An 8,135-nucleotide genomic window follows, 5' to 3' on the forward strand; every position below is an offset into this window, starting at 1 on the left:
GTAAGTAAATACTCATTACATGGCTTAGTCCTAGGTATTGGGCCAACACAGTCTATGATAATCCTCTCAAAGGGAAACTTTGGTACTGATATGGGCTGTATGTATGTGTGTATATGTGTATATATGTATGTGTATGTGTATGTATATATATATGTATGTATATGTATGTTTTGCTTATGTATTTATATAGATAATGCTACCGTGTTCTCATATAAATAAACTGTACTGAAAAACAAAAATTTACCCGCCACTAGCAATGACCCTTTTCGGCAGGTGTCTAATGAGCCTGGGGACTCCACCCACTTAAACACCTGACCCAAGCACAGGTAGCTGGTAAGGGAGTGTCATTGTTCTCTAAATCTCTATATGTTTGTTCGTACGTTTGCTTTCCCTATAAAATGTAAAGAAGCCTCTCCCAATAAATCAGTCCTCTGAGGAAGTATCATGAAACTAGTCAGGACTCAAGCGTATATTTCGTATTTTCATTTTCCCTGTTGTTCTTCTGCATCTGAGCATCACGTTTTCCTGTGATTTTTACGCATATATATATATATATATATATATATATATATATATATATATATATATATATATATATATATATATATATATATATATCGATATGTATATATATATATATATATATATATATATATATATATATATATATATATATATATATATATAAATTTTATAAATATATATATATATATATATATATATATATATATATATATATATATATATATATATATATATATATATATTTATATATATATAGATATGTATATATATATATATATATATATATATATATATATATATATATATATATATATATATATATATATATATATATACATATATATATATATATATATATATATATATATATATATATATATATATATATATATATGTATATATATACATATCTATCTAGCTATATATATATATATATATATATATATATATATATATATATATATATATATATATATATATATATATATATATATATATATATATATATACATATCTACCTAGCTATATATATATATATATATATATATATATATATATATATACATACATATATACGTATATATAAATACATACAAGTTCATGAAAATTGAGTTCATCTTCCTTGATATAAAAGACATCAATATACACGAATATATATATATATATATATATATATATATATATATATATATATATATATATATATATATATATATATATATATATATATATATATATATATATATATTATCAGATGTTAACGTAATTTTTTTCAGTTTTTAGTCAACCTTGTGATTTTGCTAACAATTGATCTTCAGGCATTAAATATATAAGTATTTATGTTTAAGAAAATTTGTATCTTATATATTACAAGTTTTAACGAGGTGATTTTGCGCCTCCTCCCGGTCGTTAAAGTTTTCGAATTAGCCTTTTAACATTCATTTATTTTTTTTTCACGTTTTGGGCACGTCACTGGAGACCTCGGTGAGGGAGGTTATAAGAGACAGTGCTTGTGTTTGGAAGGGCAGTTCGGTCTTTCTACAGAGGCTATACCCTTTTGACCTGCAGCTGCCGCATTTGGAAAATTTTATCAACGCCTTTGGACGTATTATGAGTGCTGTCCTTCGCAGGTACGCTTCTGACCACCTGCGGTGTTGCGTCCTGCTTGTATTGCAGGTGATTTGTGCCACCTGCGGTCTTTTCTTGCTGCCACCTCAGTGGAAGATTTTTCCTGAGGTGTTGGGAGCATTCGCTTCTCAGGACGTCTTGAAGTTTACTGCAGCTGTGGGGGCCTTGATGCCCGTCAGGAGGCTAGTAGGGAGAAAGCTCCCAGGTAAGCGTTCTTATTTTGTATGGTCGTGCAGGACCTCTCGACTCCTCCTTCCTGGTGCTTCTGTGTTCCTCTGTTAGATTTTCAAATCAAGGCCTACTGTAAGGAAAGATGTGTGTTATTCTGGGATCACGGACTCCCCTTCTGAGTGTGAGGAGATAATTTTTTTCTGGGTTGTTGCTACTCAATATAATTTTCATGTAGATATATACTATAATGAACTGTTGGAACAGTCTTAGTTTGTTGCCGCTTTTGGTTAGTTTTGCTATGATTCTAAATTCGTGTGATGTTAACAGCCCCGTGGCTTTTATATTGTTGTTTATATATTAAGTTTAGATTATATACAGGTAGGAGATTAAGTGTTTTCTCCTTGTTATTCTTCGCCTTCCTTCACCACCTCTTTAGTTATAGGTATTGTTTATTATATTCATTTTGATCTGGCCAGTTATGTTATGTATGTTTTGACGTATTTGTATTCATGTGTTTCTCTCTTTTATATCTGTTTAGTTTTCAGTAGTTAGGAATCCCAAGGGATTATTTAAGGACTAGTGTTTGTCCTTGGCAGTCACAAGGTTGACTTTAATTATTTTTTATTATATATTGTTGAGTTTTCCTGAGTGTTTTCGTCTCCATTGACCATCTTTTGGTAGATACTATGTAACAACACTGAGTGTGCATCCCTTAGTGCACACAAACCTGCACCACGACCCAACAAGGGTCGTAATAATTGGCGACCGTGACAGCATAGATGTACTTAGGGGTATCTGGTATTTTGGTCTGTGGAGCGACATTTGGGTGATCTCCTCAATATTTGTTTTGTAGTATTGCCTCTCTCCCTGAGTTATTAATTTTTGGAAAAATGGAAGAGTTTAACTTTGACCCGGCGGAATTTTTGGGGTCTGCTGACTGCCTGAAGTTCTTGCCTGTTTTAAATAAGAAACAGTTAGTTGCTTGTGCTCAGTGGTTGGGTGTTCCTCTGAAGTCGGCGGACACCAAGAAAGATATATTGGAGGCTGTGAGAGGTAAGATTGCTCAGGATTTAGCTGAGGCTGAACATTTGGTGAGTGAAAGTGAAGTAAATAGTGATGGTGAAGGTAGTATTAATGATGATTTGGAAGAGGATAGGTTGAGCGTGAGAGCTGGTTTGACTTTGTTCGAAGATCCACCTCGTGTAGGTGTTATTTATGAAGGGCCCTCTAATATAGAGGCTAATGTTTCACATAATCCATTTTTGCCCCCCCCCCCCCATAATTCCTTGCCAGTCAAACCCTTGGCTTTTGTTTATACTTCTGGTGAATCTAAAGAGGAGATAGAATATAAATTAATTTGCAAACGAATTGATTTAAAGAAAATAGAATTTGATGAGAACGAGCGGGTGAGGCGTCACGAGTTAGAGATGGTGAAGTTGAATATAGAGATGGCTAGGTTACAGGGGGCCAATTTGGTCAGTTCCGCTAAAGGTATGTTCCAGGAAAGGTTTAATTTAGGTGCAGCACTAAAGTTGGTGCCACTCTTTGATGAGAACAATGTCCCTGAATTTTTCAAAGGCTTTGAGCGTGTTGCCACCCGGTTGTCTTGGCCCTCCGAAATGTGGACTGTCTTAATACAATGTAGGCTGGTGGGCAAGGCTATCCGGGTGTACAATGCCTTGGAGGAGGGAATTGCCATGGACTATCATAAGGTCAAAGCGCTGGTATTAAAAGCCTATGATTTGGTTCCCGAGGCCTATCGCCTAAAATTTAGGAATTATAATAAACATCCTTCACAATCTTTTGTTGAATTCGCTCGGGTCAAGGAGGAACAATTTGACGACTGGCTGAAGAGCCGACAAGTGGTGTCTTTAGCTGCGTTGCGAGAATTGTTGCTAGTTGAGGAATTCAAAAAGGCATGTAGCAAAGAGTTGAGGGTCCATCTTGAGGAGGTCAAAGCTATGAAGCTGAGTAGTACCGCTCAGTTGGCAGATGAATATGTGTTGACCCATCGCTCTGGCAATAGTAATTTTGGGTACAGAGTTTTAAATGATCCATCTTCCCGTGCCCACAGTAGTGGAAGGAGGGGAGAACCACCTTCGATGACTCCTAATATTCCTATGAATAATAATGATAATTCCTTTTCAGATGGTAGGAATATTGGTAGAGTCTCAGGAGGGTCTCCTTCCCCTAGTGTCCTTGTTAACAGAGGTACATCTAATTATGACAATAATCAAAGTTATAATAATAATAATGGTAACAGAGGTACATCTAATTATGGTAATAATCAAAGGTATAATAATATTAATGGTAACAGAGGTACTGCACGTAGAGTAACCTGTTTTTGGTGTGACAAGCCAGGTCATTTTCAGAAACAGTGTAATGCCCGTAGACGATATCTTAAGAGAAACGGCCAAAATCCAGTTTCTTTAATTTCTGACAAGTCTAGTTCTTGTGATAATCAAGAGGAAAAATCTGTAGTTAGCAGTAGGGTAGATAATAGTAGTAGTGACACTTCTAATAAAAAACAGTTGTGACTCAATTTTGACAAATATGTATGGCTTGGTAGGTAAAATTGTTCTTGGATCTAAGATTATCAAAGTAAAATTCTTGACGGACACTGGTTCAGCTCGGTCTCTTGTGTTGAGGGATACCTTAAAAGGATGTAAAGAGAATTCAGGGAATTATGTCTTTCTGGGAGGGTTCCCGAACACTGTTGTTTCTGCTCTGTTGGTGGATGTCAGGTTGTCTTTTCCAGGATGTGATAAGGTTACCGAGTTGGCCGTTGTTGATAGTCTCCCCATTCCTGGGATTGACGTTATTCTGGGCAATGATATGGTCAATAATCAGGGTCAGGAATTATTTCCAATACTATCCATTAATGCGTGTCCCATAACTGTAACAACCCGTGCCGCAGCAAGAGCTGCTGATCTACTTGATGTCAATGATGATTTAATGTTTAGTAGTTCAGAAGTAGATGTAGAAAGGCCCGGGTCAGTAGACAGTGGTAGTAGTATTATTATTAATGATTTGAAACCTGATTGGGACAAATTGGCTTTTATTGAAGCCCAGAAAAAAAAATTTGACTTTGAATTGGGAGACATTAATGATTTGACTAAACCTCGGTTTGGTATAACCAAAGGTTTACTATACAGGTTTAGCCGTCCTTCGACAGATGATCTGAGCAAGACTTCTCAGATTGCACAAATTGTGGTTTCGTCCCAGTTCTGTGAATCGGTAATGAATCTTGCTCACAACAATTTTCTTTTTGGCCATTTTGGGATATGGAAAACTTTCCAAAAATTAGCTAGGTATTTTTGGTGGCCTGGAATGAAATCTTCTGTGAAGCATTATGTAAAGGAATGTGAGGTATGTCAGGTTATGGGAAAACCAAATCAAATAATTCCCAAGGCTCCCTTACGTCCTATCCCTGCCATTGGTGAACCATTCTCTGAATTGGTAATAGATGTCGTTGGTCCTTTACCTAAAACCAAGTCTGGTTAGATTTATTTATTAACTATTATGGATAGAGCCTCTAGATTTCCCGAAGCATTCCCTATGAGACGTATTACATCTAAAGTTGTTTTTGAAAAGTTAATGGAATTCTTTTCCAGGTATGGTCTCCCTAGTGTTATTCAGACAGATTGTGGTACAAATTTAACGAGTAAGGTATTTACAGGTAAATGTGCTGAACTGGCCATTCAGCACATTACCAGCGTACCTTATCATCCAGAGAGTCAAGGGGTGGTGGAGAGGTTTCACCAGACCCTTAAATAAATTTTGAAGAAACATTGTTACGAACAAGGTAGTGAGTGGGATAAAGCACTTCCCTTTGCCCTCTTTGCTATTAGGAATCATCCAAATTCTTCTACTTGTGTATTCGGTCATAAAGTTCGTGGCCCTCTAGAAATTTTTAGCGAAGTGCTACAGTCCGGTCGAAGGGGAGAGGTTAAAGTTGGAGTATTTGTAGAGGATTTGAAAAAGAGGCTGTTCAGTGCTTGGAAATTTGCACGGGTAAATCTGAGTTATTCGCAGGCTGTGATGAAGGATAATTTTGACAGAAAAGCTAAAGCTCGTTCTTTTGAACCTGGAGAATTGGTTTTGGTTTTGAGTATGGACTCGGACAATTTTCTTGAACCAAGGTATAAGGGTCCCTGGAAGGTACTGAGGAAGTTGTCCGAGGTCAATTGCGAAATGGAAACTCCAGGCTCAAGTAGAAAGTGTAGTATTTATCATATAAACAGATTGAAGCCATATCATTGTAAAAGTGTCGATCCTTTAGCAATTGTGTATGAACCGACATCGATAGTAGTAGATGTTCCTATTGAAGAATCTGATGACTTAATGTATCAAGTTCCTTCCGATGCTTTGTTTGAAAATTTGCAAAATTTAGGAATCTTGCAGGAAGGTTTGGAACATTTGGACGTTATTCAAAGAAAAGATGTACTTGATTTAATCTGTTCCTTTACAGATTTATTTCAGGATTCTCCAGGTAGAACTAATCTTCTCCAGCATGATGTTGATGTGGGTACTGCTCCTCCTGTTAAGCAAAGTCTTTATCGGCTGAATCCCGTGAAAAGGGATATAGTCAGTAAGGAGATTGAGTATATGTTGGAGCACGACCTCATTCAGCCTTCTGTTAGTCCCTGGAGTTCTCCTATAGTTCTTGTTAAAATGTCCGACGGAAAGTTCCGTATGTGTGTAGACTACCGTAAGGTTAATGCACACACTAAGAATGACTTTTCCTTTGCCTTGGATAGATGACTGTCTCGATCACATAGGGGCTGCTAAGTTTATAACAAAATTGGATTTATTGTAAGGGTATTGGCAGGTTCCCATGTCTGATCGAGCAAGAGAGATTTCTGCATTTGTAACTCCCTTCGGGCTTTACGAGTGTAAGGTAATGCCCTTTGGGATGAAAAATGCCGCATGTACTTTCCAAAGGCTTGTAAATAGGGTCATTTGTGGGTTAAAGGGAACTGAAATTTATATCGGTAACTTGGTTGTATATAGTGATGATTGGAGTACGCATATGGTGAGATTGCGTAAGGTATTTGAGGCTCTTAGGTCTACTGGTTTGGTTGTAAATTTAGCCAAATGTGAATTTGGCAAGACTAAGGTTTGTTATTTTGGTCACGAGGTTGGTTTGGGTCAGGTGGCTCCGAAACAAGCTAACCTCGAGGCTATTATTAATTTGAAAAGCCCCAGTAATGTCAGAGAGGTGAGAAGGGTTCTAGGTATGATTGGCCATTACCGAAGGTATGTTAGAAATTTCTCAGACCTTGCTCAACCTCTTACAAAACTCCTAGAAAAGGGTCAGAAATTCTTTTGGTCGAAGCAATGTGAGGAATCTTTTAATAAGCTTAAATCTGTGTTGTTGACTAACCCCATTTTAATTTCTCCAGATTTTCAAAAGCCATTTATCATTGCTGTGGATGCCAGTGATGTAGGAATTGGTGGTGTTCTCTTTCAAAGGAATGAAGAAGGGGAAGTTCACCCGGTATCTTATTTCAGTTGTAAGTTATTGGCGGCTGAAAGAAGATACTCAACAATTGAAAAAGAAGCCCTTGCTTTGTTCCGCACCCTTATGCACTTTAAACCCTATGTAACCAATTTTTCTTTCCCCATAGAGGCCTGGACTGATCATAACCCACTGGTTTTTATTGAACGGATGAAAGGAGCCAACCAGAGGATTTTGCGCTGGGCTCTCTTTCTTCAAGAATTTAAATTGGTGATAAAGCACATTTAGGGTTCCGAAAATAAGATTCCTGATGCCCTTTCCCGAAATTGATTAGTTTGCCTTTCTCACTCGTACGTCACCCTGCTCGTTTCTCCAATAGGTTATAAAAAGAAATATATTTTTTTTAATAGAGGTTGGTATTATCACTTGATCTTTAAAATAATGGTAAGCTAAATAAAGCTTTTGGTTTGTATTCCCTAATGGTATTCTCTGTTGATGTAATATATTTTGGTTTCAGATTTGCTGCTCTATTTTTGTGTTTGCATGTTGTAGATTGTCTTTATTCTTTCCTTACACGGTTGTTAGTATCATATTCATAAAAAAAAAATTGTCTTAAATTTCTTATTTTTTCTTCGGGGAGGAAGGTATCAGAAGTTAACGTAATTTTTCAGTTTTTAATCAACCTTGTGATTTTACTAACAATTGATCTTAAGGCATTAAATATATAAGTATTTATCTTTAAGGAAATTTGTATCTTATTTATTACAAGTTAGAGCCAGGTGATTTTGCGCCTCCTTCCCGGTTGTTGAAGTTTTCGAATTACCCTTTTAACACTCGTTTATTTTTTTTT

This window comes from Palaemon carinicauda, chromosome 2, assembly GCF_036898095.1.
Source record: "Palaemon carinicauda isolate YSFRI2023 chromosome 2, ASM3689809v2, whole genome shotgun sequence".
NCBI lineage: Eukaryota > Metazoa > Arthropoda > Malacostraca > Decapoda > Palaemonidae > Palaemon > Palaemon carinicauda.